The sequence below is a fragment of the Muntiacus reevesi genome, chromosome 1 (assembly GCF_963930625.1).
Source record: "Muntiacus reevesi chromosome 1, mMunRee1.1, whole genome shotgun sequence".
Lineage (NCBI taxonomy): Eukaryota > Metazoa > Chordata > Mammalia > Artiodactyla > Cervidae > Muntiacus > Muntiacus reevesi.
In genome coordinates this window covers 153,224,755-153,248,091 of record NC_089249.1, presented here as the reverse complement: position 1 = coordinate 153,248,091, position 23,337 = coordinate 153,224,755, and the positions used below count along the sequence as shown (strand labels likewise).

Below are 23,337 nucleotides of genomic sequence, written 5' to 3'. Positions count from 1 at the left end.
TCCCTCATCCCCCCCGCCCTCCAGACCGTCGATGACGCAACTGATTCTAGCCAATCATAAGGCAAGAGAGCAGTCACGCGCACGTAACCAACCAATAGGAACAGAGAATTAAAAAAGGAGTCAAAGAGACCGGGCCGGATTCTCAGAGCACCCAGCGAGCTTTTCGAAACCAGAGGTAGGAGGGGCGAAGAAGAAGAGGCGGAGAGAGCGGCGCGGAGGACGACGGGAGAAGGGCGCCAGGACTGATGCGCAGCATTTATGACGTAAGCGTGGAGGTGGTTTGAGGTAGAAACTGAGTGGGCTCTCTGGCTCAGAGGAAAATATTCCCCTGATGCGAAAACTGGTAAGCGAGTGGAGAAAATTAATCCCCCAGCCTTCCCCCCACCATTTATGTCATATTTTGTGCATCCTGCGCCTCAAACCTATGGTGGAGACTTTGGCAGTGACTCAGCACGTTAAAAGCAGAACGCCGGAAGTATTTTTCTGCCGCCGGATGGAAGCGGCATGTGAGTGGAGCTGAGCTGAACGATAGAAATAGTCGTTTTGAGTCTCCTTTTTGTAGCTTGCCAGACATAAATGCTGCTCGCCCTCAAGGCCTAGAAAGTGCTTAAAAGACAGGTGTAGATGTGTTCACTCTACTGTGCGAAAACATTTTTTAGCTCCCTCGCAGAGAAGAGTTCACAGCGTTAAGTCAGCCAACTTTTATTGAGCAGCCATCTCGTGTCAGGCTTCTACCCTCAAGTCCTTTTTCCCAAAGGTTTTTCTGCTTTCAACGGCTTTAGGTAGGCAAAATGTAATTGAAACAGACATACTGGAAAATAAAAAGCAACTACCATACAATATATTTTATTAACCATGATATATGGATTCCTAGCACATCAAAGGAATAAATATGAAGGAATGGAAAAACACTTGAAGCAAGGAGATTTATTGATGATTGTCGTAAGTCTTTAAATTTTTCTAGGCATCCCCAACTCCAGGCACAGGGAATACTGTCATAAACAAAACAAAAAATCTTTGCCCTTTTGGAGCTTGATTTCAAAGAGAAACATAAAATCGATTTTATTTTTTTTTTTTAAGTGAAAGCTATGACAACGCAGGATAAATAAAAAGTTGGGAAGGAGAATGCAAAGATTCAAGTAGATTATGAAACCTGAACTAGGGCAGCAGATGAGATAAATTCATTGAAAAATATTCCTCTTATATTCGTTTGTTTGCAAGAACCTATCGTTTTTATAGTAAGCAACTCCCCTAGATTGTCCTCCTTCAAAGCAGTGTTTTCTTTTCCCTTTATTACCAATTCCTAGCACAGCTTCCCAGTACATTATAGTAAAATAGCCTGTGATGTTTGTTGTTGAATAAATACCTGAAGTGACATGTCTGTTTTGAGGTATTGTGTTTTGAAATTCTCCAAAGCAGTAACACGTTACAAGTAATGATTCCCAAAACTGGGTTTGCCTCTTGGCGGTGGATATTCAGTCACTAAGTCTTGTCCAACTTTTTGCGACCGGGTGGACTTGGAGCACGCCAGGCTTCTCTGTCCTTTATCTCTGGGAGTTTGTGCAAATTCATGTCCATTGAGTCGGTGATGCTATCTAACCATTTTATCCTCTACCATCCCATTCTTCTCCTGCCCTCAATCTTTCCCAGCATCAGGGTCTTCCAGTAAGCAGGCTCTTTGCATCAGGTGATTGATTTCCCTTAGGATTGACTGGTTTGATCTCCTTGCTGTCCAAGGGACTCAAGAATCTTCTCCAGCACCACAACTCTAAAGCATCAATTCTTTAGCACTCAGCCTTCTTTATGGTCTAACTCTCACAGGGAAGCCTGGCATGCTGCAGTCCATGAAGTTGCAAAGAGTCAGAGGTGACTGAACAAGGACAACAAATGTCAAAAAACTGTATCTAGTTCTTTTCTCCTGGTTCTTTTGTTCCCAGGACTCCCTGCCCTATATACTTACAGTAGGGAAGCTTCAAATGCAGACAATAATTAGAATTTTCTGACTAGAATCAAAGGCCACATCCTAAAGTGTGACCTGTTTTTCCCTTTACAAAGAGACCTCTGAATCTTGCAGGTCACCAGACTATTACTATATATATGTAGTAACAGGTTATTACTATATTATTATTGAAATATAGTAACAGTCTGTAATTAGGCATTCCTTTATTCATTTAGCCAGCAAAGTGAGCTCTAACATGTACCAGACACTGGGAATAGAGTAATGAACAAAAGTTTTTCTGTTCTCTTGAAGCTTACAAGTGGATTAATTGGAAATGTGGAATGTTGATTCTAAGTCGAGTAAGAGTACAGAGTTATCTATTTTACTTTAGTGTCTAAAATTTCTCTGTTAATGATGCAGTGTCCTCTTTACAACTCCTCCTAAATGCCAATAATACCCTTGAGAGAAATTTAAAATGAGTAACATTTTGTGAATCGATTTGTTCTGATTTCCCCCTGCTTGAAGCACCCTGTGGCCAGCTTGAGATCACCATGAACCTGGGGTGGATGAAGACATTGCTAAATGTGGGAGGAAAGGCACAGAAAGAGGAAATAGGTAAACAACATATTTACAGTTAAGTCCTGGACCCACACTCTAGGCAGTTATGCCTTTGGAGCTTTAGTTATTAATGTCCTGCCCACTCCACATTTGGTAGCCTTGTATCAAGATCAAGATGTAGGCATATTATAGAATCTTCTGTTGTGAGACTAAATATGTGCAAAACATACCAAGGAGTTTGTGTGACTATAAAAATAGTTTTCTCCTGTATAAGCATACTTCTAGGAAGAAGTTGGTGTTCAAACTTCAAAATAAGTTGAGTAACTCTAAAACATATGTGAATTGCTCATGCTACTGTGTGTGTCAGTGATGTCTGACTCTGATCCCATGGACTGTAGCTGCCAGGCTCTCTGTGCATGGAATTTTCCAGGCAAGAGTACTAGAGTGGGTTGCCATTTTCTCCTCCAGGGGCTCTTCCCATGCCAGGGATCAAACCCTTGTCTCTTGCATGTCCTGCATTGACAGGTGGATTCTTTACCACAAGTTGTGTGCATGCATGCTCAGACATTTCAGTTGTGTCCAACTCTTTGCAACCCTATGGACTGTAGCCCGCCAGTCTCGTCTATCCTTGGGATTCTCCAGGCAAGAATGCTGGAATGGGTTGCCTTGCCCTCCTCCAGAGGATCTTCCTGATCCAGGAATTGAACCCACATTTCTTGCGTGGCAGGTAGATTCTTTACCCACTGAGCCAACTGGGAATCCCATTTATCACTAGTTTATCTGTTACAAATACTCCTCATTTGTAAGTGCTCCTCATTTCTGATCTAAAAAGACAGATTTTGAGATTTTTGAAATCTTAATGTCTTCCAAAATACAAAGGTTTTTCTTGCCTTAGGATCATTATATCTGTTCCTTTGCTTGGACTGTTCTTCCTTTACGTTTTGCATCACTGGTTCCTTCTTACCATTGTATGTCAGCGCAAATGTCACCTCTTAAGAGAGGCCTTCTCTTACTTTCTATCTAAAAGAAGGGCTTCCCTGGTGGCTCAGGCAGTAAAGAAACTGCCTGAAAAAAACAAACAAACAAACAAACAAAGAATCTGCCTGCAATGCAGGAGACTTGGGCTTAACCCCTGGTTCCGGAAGATCCCCTGAAGAAGGGAATGGTTACCCACTCCAGTATTTTTGCCTGGAGAATTTCACACAGAGGAGCCTGGTAGGCTACAGTCCATGGGGTCAGAAAGAGTCGGACACGACTGAGCGACTGAACTGAACTGAATGGTATGCAATGAGGGAAAAAAACAGCATACTTCTGTGCTATCCCTGCTGAAAATGTAAAACCTGAATCTAATTAAGAAGAAACATCAGAAATACAGATTGGGAGAAATATTCTGTAAAATAATTTACATGATCTTTAAAAGGGCAAGGTCATGAAAATCGAAGGTTCAAGAACTGTTTTGCTTTAAGACTAATGAGATTTGAAAATTAAATGCATCACTATAAAGGACATTATTGGGACAGTTGGCTACACTTGAATGGAATCTGTGGATTAGACGATAGTAAGGCATAGATGTTAATTTCTTGACAATGTATAGGTGTAAAAAACTATAAAGCATTCATTCTATATATAAACAGAATTATTATTTGCAGTGCCTAATACATAACTGATATGCAAGAAATATTTGCAAAGTGGGATGTGGAAACATGCTAAATACTTGGAGGAGTACAGTAGATTATATATGATATCTGCTCTGAATTGTTTATAGCATGTAATTATGGAGATAATATATTCAGAAGAAGATTTAAACTGTAACTCAAAGTTTATATAAGACAATAACACAAGAGAAGTCACAAGGTTATATATGATAATTGATATAATATTATCATAATGTTATATACCACTGAGCCACCAGGGAACCCCTATATAATTGATAATTTGAGGGTGGTGAGGCATCATATGGGTAACTTATTCTAAAAGGTTCAGGGGGGGAAAAGACCTCCTTTGTACTGTTCTTACAAATTTTCTCTAAGTTTGAAATTTTTTAAAAAGAAAAAACATTACCAAGGGGATCAAAAAGAATACCATTTGAAACACTGGAACTGCATGCCAGTATCCTAAATGTAAAATACGATTCCAGGAATTGTGTGTGGAAAAACAGTGCTTTGTAGGTATAATGGTAGCAATTGTTCTCCATCTGACCACACCTTCCAAGATCCTGCTCAAGACCTTCCTCCTGCTGGAATCCTTCTGTGAGTCTTTCATCCCACACTTACCATCCATTCCATACTTGAACTCAGGATACATATTTGTTTTATATCACTTCTTTGTTGCTTAATCATATATAACCTTGTGACTTCTCTTGTGTTATTATCTTATGTAAATTTTGAGTTACAGTTTAAATCTTCTGAATATGTTATCTCCATAATTATATGTAATCAACTTAAGAGGGCTTCCCTGGTGGCTCAGCCGTAAAGAATCCACCTGCCAATGCAGGAGACATGGGTTGATCCCTGGGTCAGGAAGATTCCCTGGAGAAGGAAATGGCAACCCACTCCAATATTCTTCCCTGGAAAATCCCAGGGACAGAGGAGCTTAGTGAGCTCCAGTCCATGAGGTTGCAAAGAGTGGGATACAATTTAGTGACTAAACAACAACAAAACTTAAGAGCAGGTATCAGATATGATCTCTTGTTCTCCCGAGTACCTGGCAATCAAGTTTCCACATCCCACTTTGCAAATATTTCTTGCATATCAACTATGTATTAGGCCCTGTAAATAATAATTCCTGTCATATATAGAATGCTTTATAGTTTTTACAGCACCTACACATCCATTATCTCGCTTCCTGTACATAACAACTCTGTGAGGTAGGTGCCAGGACATGATAAACATGCTTAGAGAGGAATTGTGATTTACTGAAAGTCACACAGCTATTTAAAAGCAGAACTGAGATGCTTAGTCTTTAGATTCCAAGTCCAGTGCCTTTTCCACACCACCATAGGAAACAGGTAAGAAGTCTGGACACACCGATGGTCATAGATACTGTATGTTTTCTATTGCTCCTATAACAAATTGCCACAAGCTTAGTGGCCAACACAACACAGATATATTATCTTACAGTTCTATAGGACAGAACCCTGACCCAGGTATCACTGGGCTAAAACTAAAGATTCAGCAGAGTTGCATTTCTTTCCAAAGGTTCTAGAAGAGAATCTGTTCCATTGCTCTTTCTAGCTTCTGGAAGCTGCTCACATTTTTTTGCTCATGTCCCTCTTTCTCTGTCTTCAAAGCAAGCTATAGTGCATCTCTCAAAGTCTTTCCTCTACAATTACATCTTCCTCTGACTCTCCCATTTATTAAAAATCCCTTATGATTAAGTTGGACCTACCCAGATAATCCAAGATTATCTCCCTATTTTAGGGTCAGTTGATTTAGCAATCTTAATACCTTCTGCAACCTTAGTTCTCCTTTGCCGTGTATCTGAACATGTTCCTAGATTCCAGAGATTAAGATGTGGACATCTTTTGGGTGGGGGGAATAGTCTATTATGTGTATGTTCTTAAAGTTTCACTTCTCAAAGATTCACTGAGCATTTTAACAACTCAAACAACTCATTATGGGACCAATTTTTCCACCTACTAAAAATCAATCTCCAGATTCCAACAGGATTCTTTGTTTACTGATACAGTAACTTTTAGAAATTAGTTTCTATGAAAAGTAAGCCAGAGTTTGATTTACAAAAATTAGCATTATTTGAGTTCATTGGTTCTTAATTCACTTAAGGGACCTGAGGCCAGTGACCTTAAGTAACTTGCCCAAGGTCACACAGCTATTAAGTGGTAGAGCAGATATTCAAATTAGCAAATCTCTTGGCTTTTCCAATATACCATTTTATCACCAAGAAACAGCCTAATTCTAGGGCCCAATGCTCATTTAAACATTAATTTGTTCCTTTGGATCATTCATTTCAACTTAAGGTTGCTTTGAAAGTACAAATCTGTGCAATAGAAGATTAAATAAGATATGTATTTACATGTGTGTTGTAAAGGGAAAAAAATGTATGTGATGTATGTGTGCCTTAGTTTATAAGCAGACAGTTGTGATTGAAAAGAAAAGCCTAGAAATGGTTGGTTTAAGACCTAACTGCCACCTGTATGATTTTTTTCTGGCCAAGCCATGTGGCTTGCAAGATCGTAGTTCCTGAACCAGGGCTCCTGCAACGGAAGCAGAGTCCTAACCAATGGACCACCAGAGAATTAATTCCCTGCCTGTATGATCTTGGAAAAGTGCTGAACTCTGGAAAGGGGCTTCCCTGGTGGCTCAGGGATAAAGAATATGCCTGCAATGCAGAAGGCGCAGGTTTGATCCCTGGGTTGGGAAGATCCCCTGGAGGAGAGCACAGCAACCCTCTTCAGTTTTCTTCCCTGGAGAATCCCACGGACTGAGGTGCATGTAGGCAGGCTACAATCCATAGGGTCAAAAAGAGTTGGACACAACAAACTCTGGTAAACTCTCTCAACATTGGTTTTCCATCTATAAAATACATCTTTCATAGTGTTGTTATGAAGTTTAAATGCCATAGTTCTTGAATATCATGTACACAGAGCCTGGCCTAAAGTATTAATTAATATGTTATTAGGAACTGTTGGCAAGTATTGACTGCAAAGATCCCGATGACTACTCAACTGCCCAGTTGATGGGAAGTAGGTGATTTCTTGATTAATCACAAGGTGGAGCTAGAGCCATGGGAATGTATGTCCTGTACTTGAGCAAGAATTTTGGATTTTAGGCTGGGAAAGAAAAGCCTATTTGAGTCCTGTTTGTTTATTTTTGGCTGTGTGGGGTCTTCCTTGCTGTGTGTGGGCTTTCTGTAGTTCAAGTGAGCTGGGACTACTCTCAGGTTGCAGTGCACAGGCTTCTGAATGTGGTGGCTTCTCTTGTTGCAGGGGTCATGGGCTCTAGGGCTTCTGGGCTCAGTAGATGTGACACATGGGCTTAGTTGCCCCAAGGGCTTAGTTTGCCCCAAGGTATGTGGAATCTTCCAGGATCAGGGATCAAACTCGTGTACCCTGCATTGGCAGGCAGATTCTTAATCACTGAACAGTCAGAGAAGTCTATTTTTTTAAATTGAAGTATATTTGCTTTACAATGTTGTGTTGGTTTCTGCTGTACAACGTGAATCAGCTATAAACATATAATATTCCCTTCCTCTTGAACCTCCTTTCCACTCTGTTCTAGTCTTAACAAAATAAATCCTGTCTCACTTTAAGCCACTGCTGATATTACTCCATTGTGAGAGCTCAGAGGTTTTTGTTTGGCTTGTTGGTTTTTGTTTTGCAAAAAGAGCCAGATGGACAGAGGAGATTTCAGTAGCTACTCCTTAATGATGTAAATTTCACTTCTACTTGAAGAAGACTATACAGTTATGAAAGAGAATTTTTAATTCACTTTATTTTCTTTACCTTCTTCAATCCAAAGAACGGAGGCAGTTCTTGTCTACTCCCCTTGCTCCAAAAGGCATATTTATCATTTTTCCCAAGGAGCCCATTGTGTACCCATACAAATAGGACTCATAGAAGTCTACTTAGCATCCCAAGATTCTAAGGATGTAAATTAGGCTTCTGTTGTTCTCAGAGGATCACTTTGAATGTTTTCATAAGCTCATTAAAAACTTAACTCTTAAGAGGGTGTGGAGAAAAGAACCCTAGTACCATGTTGGTAAGAATGTAGTCACTATGGAATTGGTGTAGTCACTATGGAAAACAGTATGGAGATTCTTCACACGATTAAAGATGGAACTATCATATGATTCAGCAATTCCACTCCTGGGCATACATCCAGAAAAGACAAAATCACTAACTTGAAAAGATATCTGCCCCTCCACGTTCATAGCAGCACTATAATAGCCAAGACATGGAAGCAACCTAAATGCCCATTGACAGATGAATGGATAAAGGAGATGTGGCGCGCGCACACACACACACACACACACACACACACACACACAGAGGAGATGTGGCACACACACACACACATATATATATACTGGCGTGCTGCAGTCCCTGAGGTCACAAAAAGTCGAGCATGTCTTAGTAACTGAACAACAAATATATTTTACTCAGCCATAAAAAAGAATGAAATAATGCTATCTGCAGCAACATGAATGGACCTAGAGATTATCATACTAAGTGGAATAAGTCAAAGATATATGACATCACTTACATGTGAAATCTGAAAAAAAAAAATTACAAATTTGTGATTACAGAAGGAGATGGAAAGGATAAATTAGGAGTTTAGGATTAACAGATATATACTACTATGTATAAAATAGATAAACAATAGGGACTTACTGCATTGCACAAGGAAGTATATTCAATATCTTGTAATAACCTATAATGAGAAAGAATCTAGAAAAGAATATATACATATATATGTATATATGGGATTCCCAGGTGGCACTAGTGGTAAAAAACCCACCTGCCAGTGCGGGGGAGGTTAGAGACAAGGGTTTAATCCATAGGTCGGGAAGATACCCTGGAGGAGGGCATGGCAACCCACTCCAGTATTCTTGCCTGGAGAATCCCATAGACAGAGGAGCCTGGCAGGCTGCAGTCCACAGGGTCACAAAGAGTCAGACACAACTGAAGTGAGTTAGCATGCATGCATGCATGTGTGTATATACATATAACTGAATTACTTCACTGTACACCTGAAACTAATACAACATTGTAAATCATCTACACTTTAATTCACAAAAGAAATCTGAATTTTCTCAGATCACCAGCCCAGGTTGGATGCATGAGACAAGTGCTCGGGCCTGGTGCACTGGGAAGACCCAGAGGGATCGGGTAGAGAGGGACGTGGGAGGGGGGATCGGGATGGGGAATACATGTAAATCCATGGCTGATTCATGTCAATGTATGACAAAAATCACTACAATATTGTAAAGTAATTAGCCTCCTCCAACTAATAAAAATTGAAAAAAAAATCTGAATTTTCATTACATTCAGCCTTGATCTTGTAGACTGTATATCTATTTGGAACAACAAAAGATTCTAAATAGCCAAAACGGTCTTGAGAAAGAACAAAGCTGGAGGCATCACATTTCTTGACTTCAAACTATATTGCAAAGCTACAGTAATCAAAACAGTATGATACTGGACCAAAAACACACAGATCAATGAAACAGAATAGAGTCCAGAATTAAACCCATGCATATATGATCAATTAACTTATAGCAGAGGTATCAAGAATATATAATGGGGAAAGGACAGTCTCTTCAATAAATGTTGGGAAAATTGGCCATCCATATGCAAAAGAATGAAGCTCTTATGTTATACCTTGCACAAAAATCAACTCAAAATGGATCAAAGTCTTAAACTTAGACACCAAACCGCAAAACTCCTAGAAGAAAATAAAAGGAGTAATTTCCTTAACATTGATTGGTCTAACCATGATTTTTGGAGAATTTGGCACTAAAAGCAAAGGCAACAAAAATAAAAATAAACAAGTGAAACTACATCAAGCTAAAAAGCTTCTGGAGAGCAAAGGAAACAATTCATAAAATGAAAGGCAGCCTACAGAATGGGAGAAAATATTTGCAAATCATATATCTGATAAGGGGTTAATATACAAAATACATAAAGAACTCATGACTCAATAGCAAAAAGAGAAAGACTCTCATTTTAAAAAGGAAAGAGGTCCTGTATAGACATTATTCCAAAGAAGACATACAGATGGCCAAAAGGTACATGAAAAGGTGCTCAACATCACCAGTCATCAGGGAAATGCAAATCAAAACTGCAAGATATCATTGCACAACTGTTAAAATGGCTATTATAAAAATAAAAGACACAAAATAACAAGTGTCGGCAAGAATGTGAAGAAAATAGAACCCTGTACAGACGCATACACACACACATATATATAGGGCCTCCCTGGTGGCTCAGTGGTAACGACTCTGCCAATGCAGGAGATTTAGGTTCGATCCCTGGATCAGGAAGATACTCTAGAGAAGGAAATGGCAACCCACTCCAGTATTCTTGCCTGAGAAATACCATGGACAGAGGAGTCTGGCAGGCTACAGTGTGTGGGGTCACAAAAGAGCTGGGCACAAGTTAGCAACGAAATGTGTGTGTGTGTGTGTGTGTGAGTGTGTGTGTGTGTGTATGTGAGAGAGAGAGAGAGACAGCTGGTTCTCAAGGTCATTAATCTGGTAACATATATTCTGATTCTCGAAAAGGATAATGTAACATGCAGCATTTCCCAAACTTGCTTGACTATAGGACACCCTCTGCTTCTCTTTTTTTTTAATTTTTATTTTTTGGCAGTGAATATTCTACTCTGTGAGAAAAAATTTGGAAGAGACTGATTTATAGTTTTGTTTTTCTTATGCTGATCTGCCTGTTCTTAGCTATCCCATTACCCACTATCAGAGCATGTTAAAAAAGGCTTCCTTGGTGGATTAGATAGTAAGGGATCTGCCTGCAATGCAAGAGACCAAGGTTCAATCCCTGGGTCAGGAAGATCCCCTAGAGAAGGGAATAGCTACCCACTCCAGTATTCTTGCCTGGAGAATTCCATGGACAGAGGAGTCTGGTGGTGTACAGTCCTTGGGGTCACAAAGAGTCAGATAGGACTGAGCGACTTTCACCTTCAAATGAATAATTCCTAGAATGAGAAATGATGCTCCCTGGAAGTCCTCAGAGAAGCAAGTTGTTCACTGTCATTCCACCAAGCTTGTTCCTTCAAGGACCAACCCAGAGTGGGTTGTAATGACCAAACCCACAGGAAAAATAGTGAATAGGGAAGGGCTAAAACCTGACTTCCTACAAGGAATTCAGATCACAGCCAGGGGACCAAGACTTTCATATATAAATATTTCTTGTTTTGTATTCCTGTTCTATTCCCCCCAAATGGTTGGTAATAAAATCCTTTAAATAAAATGACTCTTTGAATTTGTGGTCTAAGGAGAAAGAAAGATGAAGGGAGAGTACCTTTAATTCTGGAATTGGATTGAGAGAAGGATGGGGTGGAGGTGGAGTAGAATAACCCAAAACAGAATTACTGAGTCACCTGGGAGTCCCAAGTGTGCAGGTACAGTTCATTCATATTCAGTTCTACATGGTAGCCCATTGTTTGAATCTACCATGATATACTTATCCATTCTATAGATTTGTGGTAGTCACCAAGAAGAGAGGGAAAGAGAGTCTGTGGAATATGTAAAAAGGACGACAGGACAAGGAAAGCTCTTCCTAGCTTGTACAGTGGGATTCAGAGTTTAAAAAAATTCCTTGACTCCCTATCATGGATGGGGAGGTCCTAGGCCAAAGTTGGATATCCATTAAGTTGTTCAAACAGATATTTTTGTATTTTCTAGTGTCAACACCATTCTAGCAAAAAAACAAGACAAAAAGCTCTGTCCTCACAATCTTTCATTCTAGTGGGAGTTTATTATATTTTATTTGAATTTTTACTTTAAGATATATTACACATACAAAAGGTTATCTACAACGTATTAAAGAATAATTATATTAAAGAATAATCATAAAGCAAATACACATCTACAAACAGCCTAGTTTAAGAAATAGAATATTACCAGTACATGAGTCCCCCATGTGGCTCTTTTGTATCATATTTCCCTCCCCCATAGAGGTAATAACTATATTGAATTTTATGTTAATAATTCCCTTGCTTTTCCTTGTAAGTTTTACCACAGTGTCTCTGTATCCCCAAACAATATTGTATCAGTTAGGGTCCTGGCAGGAAACAGATGGCACACTCAAATTAGTATAATTTGAGGAGAGTTTATTAAAGGAATTATTTACAAAGGTGCAGGCAGGATACAGAAGAATACAACAACAGGATATTATCTTTAGTAACAGTGCTCTTTATCACCATGGGCTTGAAGCAAGAGTAGTGGAGGTGGTTTCAGGAAGCCAGACAGAGAGACCCTCCTGATAGGAGCTGAGACCTTCATTGGAGGGAATCCAGCCTGCCTATAGCAACCCACAGCAAGGTTACCAGAGAATAAACACTCAACCCCACTTGCTTCTACCTATCCAATATTCTGCTGGCACCGCACATCAGCCAAATCTAACCAGAAGCTATAAGTCATAAAGGGCCCATAGATTCGGTCCACTCAGTGCTGCCTCCTGGAAATAGAAGTGTGGAAAGTGAATCTGGAGGGTCAAACTGAAGTTATCTGGGCAAAATATATTGCTTAGATTTGCCTGTTTAAATTTACATAAATGGAACCATTTAGTATGTTATTCTTCTGTTGCTTACCTTTATTGTTTATTCATTAAAATAGTTCAATTGTATAGCTACGTGTGTGCGTGCTCAGTCACTGTGTCCAACTCTTTGTAACCCCATGGACTATAGTCCACCAGGCTCCTCTCTCTTATGGAGTTTTCCAGGCAAGAATACTGGAGTGGGCTGCCATTTCCTTCTCGAGGGGATCTTCCTGACCCAGGGGTCGAACTCATGTCTCTTGCATCTCCTGCATTGACAGGCAGATTTTTTACAACCGAGTCACCTGGGAGTCCCAAGTGTGCAGGTACAGTTCATTCATATTCAGTTCTGCATGATAGCCCATTGTATGAATCTACCATGATATACTTATCTATTCTGTAGTTGACAGACATTTGGACTGTTAGTAGCTTTTTGTTTTCACAAGTGATACTGCTTTAGAATTCTTATGTATATCTCTTGCTATGCAAGCACAAGAATGCATATACATATGCAGTTGCTAGATCGTGCAATGTGTGCAAGTTAAATATATAATACCAAACTATTTTCCAAAGTCCTACTAATTTAAACTCCAACTAGCACTAAATGAGGGTTCCTGTCACTACAGTTTCACCAATACCTGGTTATCTGAGTTTCTAATTTTTGTCAGTCTGGTAGGTGAGAAATGATTTTAGGTGATTTGTGATTTTAATTTTCACTTTCTTGTTTCTAACAAAGTTAAGCATCTTTTCACATGCTTTTGGGCCTTAATACAATGGTATTTTTCCTTTTGCTCATTTTACTATTGAATTTTTCTCTCTTTCTTTTGTCAGTCATATGTTATCAATATCCTCTCCCCCTTAGGTTTGTTTTTTCATTCAGAATAAGATTATCTTAAATTAGACTTTTTTTCCTTCATGGCTTGCACTTTTAGTTTCCATTTAAAAAGATCCTTCTCTATCCTGAAGTCATAAAATATTTTCCTATTTTGTCTTCTCAAAGTTCAGTTGTTTTACATTATGCTTTGAGATTTAAGTCTTAAGTCTAGCTAGTACTGATATTTGTATATAGTATAAGGTAGGGATCAGATTTTTTTTTCCATATAGATAACCAGTTATTGAATAGTCCATCTTTTCCCAACTGATCTGTAAACACTTTCTGTGACAAAAAAAAACTTGTTTCCGTGTATGTATTAATCTTTTCTAGGATTCTCAGTGTATTCTGCTGGCCTGCCACAGAGCTTGAGTATCTACCCTTAAGGACTTCAGTTCCTGAAGGCTTTTATTTGATATTAGTTCCCCTGGAGAAAATATATTTTAATCCATTACTTTTCAGCTCATCTCAATGGGAGAGTAATTTATTAGCATCTGTCTTACATCAGGACTGAGAATGTGGTTATTTTAATGTTGGGAGAAAAATGGGAAAAGAAGGCTCTAAGATAGCATGAAAACACTTGTTACATGAAAGGTGGTTCCCTTTGCAAAGGGGAACAGATCAAGGAAGATGACCTTAATCCTAGCATCCAAGGGATATTTATACAGATCTGATCAGTTGAGGACAAGCATGTGTATGGAGCAGAAGTATTTCTAGAGTCATATTTTCATATGATGTGAAGAAATCTGCTTATGTAATGAATACAATATATACATATACAGTAATATATATGGGAAAATAGGTACTTTTATTTTTAGCTGCTCTTTTAAAGAGTCACTTATTGAGTCATGCATAGACAACCTAAGTATTTAATTTAGACAATTGCCAGCTGATTCCCAGGTATTTTGTATATACACTATGAAAGGCAGAAAGACACCAATATGGGAAGGTAGAGACTTCTGTTTCCATAGGCACAACTGTGATCTAGGCAGTTCTTTTAAGAACTGGGAGCTGGGAAAAACAGCTCCCTATGAGTGCCTGGTGGTGGATGCTGGATACTGCTGCCAGCTTATCCTTAAAGAAAAACAGGGGGAAAAAGATTCTTCAACTTAAGCAGACTCCAGAGGTTTGAAGGAAAGATTTTTAAAAGGCCTTTGGCCATGAAGTGCTTTAAATTTATATCCACGGGTACAAACCATTATTTCTTTTTTATAGCTTCCTCCAGAAATAGCTTGATTGTGATCTCTTCATCCTCTCAACACCCTTCCAAAATGCTATCGCCATTGCCACCTTTCAGCTACAAATCTAAGATAGTAACTGCCTTGTCTAGGCATTATCCCATCTGCTGATCAAGAGCATTCAATTCTCTTCATTCAGCAAATAGCCACTGAGCACCCTTAAAGTGCTGTAATCTGTGGGGGACTTGGGATTTGAGATAGAAGTAAAACTCTATTCCCTGGCCTTCAGTAACTCACTTTCTAGTGGTGGCAAAGACAAATGGTTGGGTCCCATAGCAGTTTATTTCTTAAAGAATGCCCCAGCAATGTCCTATAAAGCACTGGTGCAGCTGTCAAAGCCAGAGAGGGGGCTGAAACATGGGCGGTCGAGAGAAAAGAGATCCTCTCCTCTTCTGTCACCGCTGGAGTGAGTTGCTTTCAGTGTGTTTCATGGGATGAGATAGGGGCTGGGTCTCCAGCACCAGTCCTTGCTCTCGACACTGGGAGAATCCCTCACCAGGTTTTCAAGGCTCTTAGGATGTGAAGAAAGACAACATCCCATCCCAGCGCTACACTCAGTCAAGAATTGCATTACTCCTTACTACTTTATAAGTTAACCCTCACAGCCATTTCCCCAGATACAGGATTGACCAGGGAAACCCCTACAGAAATATAAAATAGCTGAAAATTCAGTGTCATTGCCTCACAGACTCCCAACAACCATTCCCCTTCAATACTTGTCTTGATTTTTGAACTAGTCCAGTGGTTCCATCTTTTCCCATTCTCTTGGTGATTATGTTCATTTGAAAGGATTTATATTAGAAGTCAGCACGCTGTCATGGTGAAGCACTGGGACTCTGAGGTTTCAATGCCTGCTCTGCATTTACCAGCTGCGTGGTCTTAGATAAATAACTTTCTGTTTCCTTATCTACAAGATGGTGATCTTATAAGATTGTTTTGTGGATTAAATTGATGTAGTGTCCTCCTCAGTATCCATGAGGGATCAGTTATAGCACTGCTGAGGATACCAAGATCTGTGGATGCTCAAGTCCCTTATATAAAATGACATAATATTTGTACATAGCCAATGTACATCCTCCAGTGTACATCAAATAATCTCTATATTACTTATAATACTTATTACAATGTAAATAGTTGTCAAACGTGACAAAGTGTTGCTCTTTGGAATTTTCTGGATTTTTTTTTTCTGACTATTTTCAATCTGCTGTTCATTGCATCTGTGGATACAGAACCCACATATATGGAGGGCCAATTGTATATATAGAGTGCTTAGACTAGTACCTAGAACATAGCAAGCACAATATAAATGCTACCTAGTATCAGTTATCAGCTATGTGCCAGACATTGGTCTAAGCTCTTACATTAATGCATTTAATCCTCACAATAACCATATGAGGTTGGCATGATTTACAAATGAGAGGTTTAAGCAAAGCAGAGGTTAAGTAACTTGCCCAAGGCTCTGAGGGTGCAGCAGTGGACGAAACAGGCAAGATCCCCACTCTCGTGAACCTTTCATCAAACAAATAAATTAATTTCATGATGATTAATGAAGATTTATTTTCATGATGAAAATAAAACAAGCTGAGGGGGTATGATAGAGTCAGGGTATACTTCTCTGAGGAATGACATTCCAGGGACTCCCCAGCCTTTCCTGTCATTGGCCTGTGTTCATAGCTACCCTGGTTTACCTCAATACATTTCAATAACTCTGAATCTTGTTAGTGAAACTATTGGAGTCTCATTTCCTTCGTTTAAGTAGGTCTCCAGACTCCTCCTGCACATTTGCCTAGTTCTTGCCTGGTTTATTTCACAGAAAAAAAAAATTGTGTTCAGTGTCATTGGGCAATCTATTCCCACAAGTACTCAGAAAATTACAATATGGCACAGTAAGTTCTACGGCAAAGGAAAACAAAGGGGGATGTGGTTTCTCAGAGGAGGCACATAAGGAAGCTTGGGAGACAGAAAGCAGAAAGAACAGCAGATGCAGAGGCTCCAATCTAATGTGTGCCCCATTCATCTTCTCAAACCAAGAAAAGTTTGTCACTAGTTTTATTGGCAATCCTCACTATGAACTACTACGTTTGAAAATATTGTTTACTTGCTGTGCGATGGTGGAGTGACAGGCGCTTCCAGTACACTTTTGGGGAGTAGTGCCTATGAGGAGGTCCAACTACTTCTGCTGGGATCTCTTGAGCCCCTAGATTTTCTATATATCTTCTACCAGGACATGAGGGTAGAGGAGAACATCACTCTTGGGGCTGCTGCTAGCCCGTTTAGTACCTGTGTTAGTTTCCTAAGGGTGCTGTAACAAAGTGCCACAAACACAAGAGAAACATATTCCCTTACAGCTCTGAGGCAGGAAGTCCAAAATCAAGGTGTTGGCAGCAATGGTTTCTTTGGAAGGCTTTGAGGAGGAATGTTTCATGCCTGTTTCCTAGCTACAGGTGGTTACCAATAATCCTTTGCATTCCTTGGCCTGTAGCTGCATTACTCCAGTTGCCACCTCCATCATCACATAGTCTTCTTCCCTGTGTCTCTTCTGTGTCTCTGTGATCAAATCTCTGTCTTCTTGTAAGACACCAGTCAGTGGATTTAGCGCTGCACTTATGCATAGTATGGCCTCATCTTAACTTGATTACATCTGCCAAGACTTTATATCCAAATAAGGTCACATTTGTAGGTACCAGGAGTTAGGACTGAATATGATATCTACCAAGGTTCTTGGCCTTCCTCAGTCAATAGGAATTGATCAGAGACCAGGCAAGAAATACAGGCAAGGGTTTATTGGGGCCCCTACTGCAGCAGCAGGGAATAAGAACAAACAACAGGTTCCCTTGTTTGCTCACTCCATGAGTGGGAGCAAGCTTATTCCTTTCAGGAGGTGAGGGTAGGCATATGTCCAGGGGTCTGGTGGAGGGATGGCTTAGGTATTTTGCCTGCCCCTTAGGTGGTGGTGTGTGTAGGGTGTATGTTGAGTTCTCTTGCTTTTTTTTTTTTTTTTTTAGTTCTCTTGCTTTTGATCCTGACCCTCTGCTTTTGCTCCAGGCTCTTCAAACGTGGCATTTGGATTTTTTGGTCTCTTTGTATCTTTTGTCCATAATTTTGCTCTAACTGTACCGTGCACACAGTTATTTTTAGTCCCATATAATTTCTTTGTATTTGGTTGCTTGAGGAGAGGTGTGTTCAGGTGCAAGCATTGCACCAGTGCAGCAAAGGGTCCCAGGCCCCAGCCTATCTCAAATATATCTTTTAGGGGGACACAATTCAACCCACTACAGCATCTTTGTGCAAATTGGAAGCAGGTGTTCCCTCTCGATGGATGTTGCCCTTCTACTCATGGCTTAGCGAGCTGATAGCACCTTTGGGTGAATTATACAAAGGAACCCTTCCTTCTGGTGAGGCAGCCCCACACTAGGACACAAAACTCAGCAGCTGGAGCCCAGGCTGCATTTCAACTGCCATTCAGTTCACACAGTCCCTCTTGCAGGACACAACCTATTCAATCATAGATACTCATCCTGCCTGCTCTACACTCGGCTGCCTGCCTTGGGTCTCTGCACACCCCCATCCCATGCCATCCTTGCTTGTCAGGGGACGTTTGACTTTAAGGAATCCAATATGTTGCCATTTCTCAAGGACTCTCTGTTCTGTATCAGTTCCTATTCTGGGATCGAATGAAACAGCATGCTGTTCCCAGGACTGAGGTCATAGGATGAGACATGTATGAATCCCCTTCAGTGACTCTTTTCTGCATCAGCGACCTTGTATGTATTAGACTATCCATATTGTGACTGTTGATAAAATTTCATCCTGTGTAATATCTGAGTAATCATCTTACTAAAGATATATATGCCTGCATTTCTGCTAATAAAGCACCCTTGCTCCATCAGAGCTTGGGTCCCCGTGTCTGTCTGTCTTTCTCTTTCTGTCCCTCCCTCCCTTCCTCTCCCTCCCGCTCTCTCTTTCACTTTCTTATCGTCAACTCCGGACCTCCAGGTTTCGGTCCATTAAAGGACTGCAACAAGTGGCGCCCGAACAGGGACCTGATATATGTGGCATTTTAGACGGAGTGACTCAGGGCCTATTGAGGTCGGTAAGTTCTAAGACACGGGTCAAACGGCTGAAAAGTCCCATCATTTCTCTACTTCACCGTTTGTTCAAAAAGACCTTTTAAATCTTAAAGCAGAAAACTATGAGATCTCTGTCTGTCTGGAGATATATATATATATACACATATATATATATATATATATATATATATATATATGTCTCAATGTATGTCTTTGTCTCTAGATAATATTGCTGAGATTAATTTACAAATGAGCTAAACAACAGTTCATGGTTTCTGAAAGAAAGTAAGATGCATATTTTCAGTAAAAAGGGTTTAAGAAATGGAATTACATTTTATTAAAAGAAAAAGGAAGTATGGCTTATAAATGGCTATTCTATGAATAGACAAATAAAGTGATGAATTCAGAAAGTGTAAAAAAGGTTTGTGAAAAATGAAACCCAAAAAGAAAGTTCTATGTGTGGTACATTTTATTAAGAGAAAAAGAAAGAAATATGGCTTATAGATGGCTGTTCTATGAATGGACAAATAAAGTGATGAATACAGAAAGTGTAAAAAAGGTTTGTGGCAAATAGAAGAGATTTTTATGCATGATACAAGTTTCTTAAGACTTATGACTTTACTAATAACTGCTAGCTATAGCTATATTATTTTCTATGTCACTTGTTTCAGAAGATTATTTCTTACATTAACAAATGTGTGACTGAGCCTATGATATAATGCTGATATACATTTCCATATGAGATCAGTGACTGTAATAATGTAACTCTGGATATGGGAAGAAGCAAAAAGAGGAAATATTTTTCCTGGACCAAGAGGCTAGTAAGACAGTGGTCCAGAGACTTTTGCTACTTGCAAGGCCTGGTCCAGTAACAGCACCCTGAGTGGCCTATCAATGGAATCTTCGCTAGACCTGGGAATAAGCCTTCCCAGCACCATGGGACACAAGGGCCATAAAATGCCCCCCAAACATGGTCAAATATGTGGCTATGAAGAGACCCTGCTGACTGGAAGTTGGTACTTGCCAGCTGCCTCTATAAAGATTACATCATGACCACTGCAAGCTGCTCACCTTCGACACCCCCTGAAAGGAGTTCAGGGTAGAAATAAAAAATAAGGCACTCTTTGCTCTGGGAAAAACCCAGAAGAACTGGCCTTCAGACAGTCAGATGTTTTCAGGTAAAGATTTTATGAGCCCAAATTCTTGCATCTTCTCATACCTAGAAAAACACTAATGTCATGAACCAATGTCTGGTCCTAATTCTCCTGGTAGCCCCTGAACAGCTTTTCTACTTCTATTAATCTTTGGGCCATGTACCTTTAACTTGCTTGTTAAATTTGTTTCTTTCAAAATACAACAAATCTCCAAATGGTATTATGACAAGAATATTCCCTGACCAACACCTAGACAATGCTGAAACAAGTCACCTAATCATTCCATGGACTCTCATCTCTCTCTGTTAATGCACCCTGACAGAGGGCAGACAAAGGGAACCCAGAACCCCATGATGCCCCTGTACAGCCTGAAGAAGCCAGAGCAGTCATTGCCCCCTTTCCCCTGAGACTGGGTTCCCAAATGCCTGAGAAGGGAAATAGGTAGACAGTTAGACATGAGCAGGGTATCAAAAGGGACCAGAATCCAAAATCAGGATTTCCCAAATCAGAAGAATTAATGTTTATGGCTGATCATACAATTGTAGTTGGGGACCCCATTGTATATGGTTATTTAACTGCTCAGATGATATTAACAGTACTATATATGATTATGTTACTCAAGTAGCATAGAAGATTACCAACAGTTCAATAAAACACTTCCATGAAAAGGACTCTTTGGTTGGCTTGACGGCAAAATGACACCACCTCGCCCTCAAATAGTCCTCAATAAACGAATTGGGCCTAAACAATGAGACATCTGGAAACTTGCTACGAACACCAAAGAACTTAGAACTTGGACTGGACATTTCACAGAGACCAATTGTAGTCATAGTAACTATTTCTTTCATTATAATCAATCATATTTCATACAAGCTTGTGTTCCCCTTCCTTTTGTTACAATTGTATGCACTGCTTACCATTGCCTTTATGCAAAAATTGTTTAAACTAAACAAACTCATTTGATTAGGACCCTTTTCACTAAAATATCTGCAGTCACTCAAATTATGAAAAAAAAGGGGGAGTTGCCAGGGGATGTTTGACTTTAAGGAATTCAATATGTTGCCATTTCTCAAGGATTCTCTGTTCTGTATCAGTTCCTATTCTGGGAACGAATGAAACAGCATGCTGTTCCCAGGACTGAGGTCATAGGATAAGACATGTATGAATCCCCTTCAGTGACTCTTTTCTGTGTCAGCAAACTTGTATGTATTAGGACTATCCATATTGTGACTATTGATAAAATTTCATCCTGTGTAATATCTGAGTAATCATCTTACTAAAGATATATAAGCCTGCATTTCTGCTAATAAAACACCCTTGTTCCATCAGAGCTTGGGTCCCCGTGTCTGTCTGTCTGTCTGTCTGTCTGTCTGTCTTTCTCTCTCCCTCCCTCCAGCTCTCTCTTTTACTTTCTTATCATCAACTCTGGACCACCAGGTTCTGGTCCATTAAAGGACCACAACACTTGCCTGCATTATTCCTTCCCTTTCCATATCCTAGGAGTAGAACTCAGTCTTGTTCTCCTATGTCTAGTCTTTGGGTATCTTTTGTGAAATGATCTGATTCTGTATCTCCTATGAATAGGTGGTGGCATTTATGCCTGGCCAGCACCCATTCTCTTCTCATCTAAAAGCAGCACCCAGATTTTCCTTAGGGGGCACCACTGCTCTCCCACTTGGAGTTCATCTGGTTTCAGTGGGACTAACTCCGTTTCCCAAATGCAGAGATGGGCGCAAGGTACAGGTTCAGCCAATCAGAACACTTGACTCCTGGTATAATAATTGATTCTAAAACAGGTACATGACCCAGGACTTTTGCTAAAACTATTGAAGTATCCATCAACAGATAAATAAAGATGTCATGTATATATACAATGAAATACTACTCAGCCATAAAAAAAGAATGAAATAGTGCCATTTCCAGCAACCCAGATGGACCTAAGGATTATTCTAAGCAAAGTAAGTCAGAAAGAGAAAGACAAATACCATATTACATCACTTATTTGGGGGATCTCAAATATGACACAAATGAACCTATCTACAAAACAGAAACAGACTCACGGGCATAGAGAACAGACTTGTGGTTGCCAAGGGGAAGGGGTGGTGGAGGAGGGGTTAGAAGAAACTAACTGGGAGTTTAGGGTTACAAGACGTGAACTATTGAATAGAGAATGGATAAACAAGGTCCTACTGTAAGTACAGAGAACTATATTCAATATTATGTGATAAACCATAATGGAAAAGAATGTAAAAAATGTATATGTATGTATAACTGAATCACTTTGCTATACAGTGGAAATTAACATTGTAAATCAGCTTTTTTTAAAAAAGAGAAAGCTATTGAAGCAAATGGACTCTCTTTTTTTGTACAGATGGCTACATGCTAAGATAAACTTGAAGCAACCTGAGGATGAAGCCAACCCAGAGGAGAGTAAAACTGAGAGATAAATGGAATCCTGATAATATAAATCAATTACCTGGTTCTAGCTGAGCCTGAAGCTACTTGTACTCCTGGACTTTGCAGTAACATGAGCTAACAAATTCCCCTTCTACCATGATCTCTTTTTTCCCCCCTTGTGATTATTAAATGTGGGCATATGTCACAAAATCAAAAGAATCCTCACTAATGCAGTATCTGACACTTCCATCACTTCTGCTCTGTTTCCAAAGCTTCACATCATCTCTGGCTCACCAGGGTCTTGGTGCCTGCGTCTTTACAGATGAATAGGAGTTAACCAGGCTAGAGAAAAGGAAAGGGCTTCCTATCACACTGTGGTGGGGAAAAGTGAAGAACTATGTTATACTTTTGAAAGTTGGTAAGTGGGGCGTAGGTTATGTCCCTTTGGGAAGCTGCGATTTCTGTCTATACTTTTTCATTTTCCTGTGGGCTGAGCACTCTCTCCAGCTCAGCCATGTATTGAGTAGCTCTCTTGCTCCTCAGTGCTCCAGCAGTGTATCCTAACCCACTGTTGGGCATCAATAGTGAGCCATGCTCCTTGGAGACACACTGATCCTTGTAATTCTCTGCATCACCCAGCACAGAACTGGGACCCAGAGGATCTTCATAAGTGCAAGCTGAATGGCCATACCTGTCTTCTTGCAGCCTTCCCCCTCCAGTAAGCCTTTCCTGTTATAGTCTGTCCTGATCTCCCCCTTTTCTGAGTCATTCATGAACTACTATTTTGTATTGTGACTTTTATTGCATTGGTGCTGGACCTGTCTCCCTAGTTCCTAAGATCTCATGGCAGGAGTCTTTTCCCAAAGCTCTTAGCACAAA

The 23,337-nt window shown here is 39.9% G+C and overlaps 1 long non-coding RNA gene across 1 annotated transcript; it reads left to right on the top strand.

The window, feature by feature from the left end:
• The first annotated feature begins 133 nt into the window (after nt 1–133).
• Nucleotides 134–22,658, top strand: LOC136151891 (uncharacterized). The gene is made up of 3 exons (XR_010660104.1): nt 134–343; nt 2,465–2,554; nt 22,433–22,658. It is a non-coding gene; the product is annotated as an uncharacterized lncRNA (long non-coding RNA).
• Nucleotides 22,659–23,337: the final 679 nt, after the last annotated feature.